This window comes from Penaeus monodon, chromosome 27 (assembly GCF_015228065.2).
Source record: "Penaeus monodon isolate SGIC_2016 chromosome 27, NSTDA_Pmon_1, whole genome shotgun sequence".
In the NCBI taxonomy this organism is placed as follows: Eukaryota; Metazoa; Arthropoda; class Malacostraca; order Decapoda; family Penaeidae; genus Penaeus; species Penaeus monodon.
Window position 1 is genome coordinate 34,931,318 of NC_051412.1, and position 215 is coordinate 34,931,532.

The window sequence follows — 215 nt, forward strand, 5'->3', positions numbered from 1 at the left end:
TCATCTGTGTCACATATACATGCCAACGTACACATACGTACATACATATTTGTAGAGGTGAAAGAATGAGTGATTCTGAGAAGGAAATCTAAGCACATACGTTTTTTGCTTTGTTAATTCAAGTTTCAAGTATATTCTAGATATTAGGGACATACAAATCTTGGTGGATATGAGTGGATATCCAAATCTGCATCCGTATAGCTTTGAATATCCGC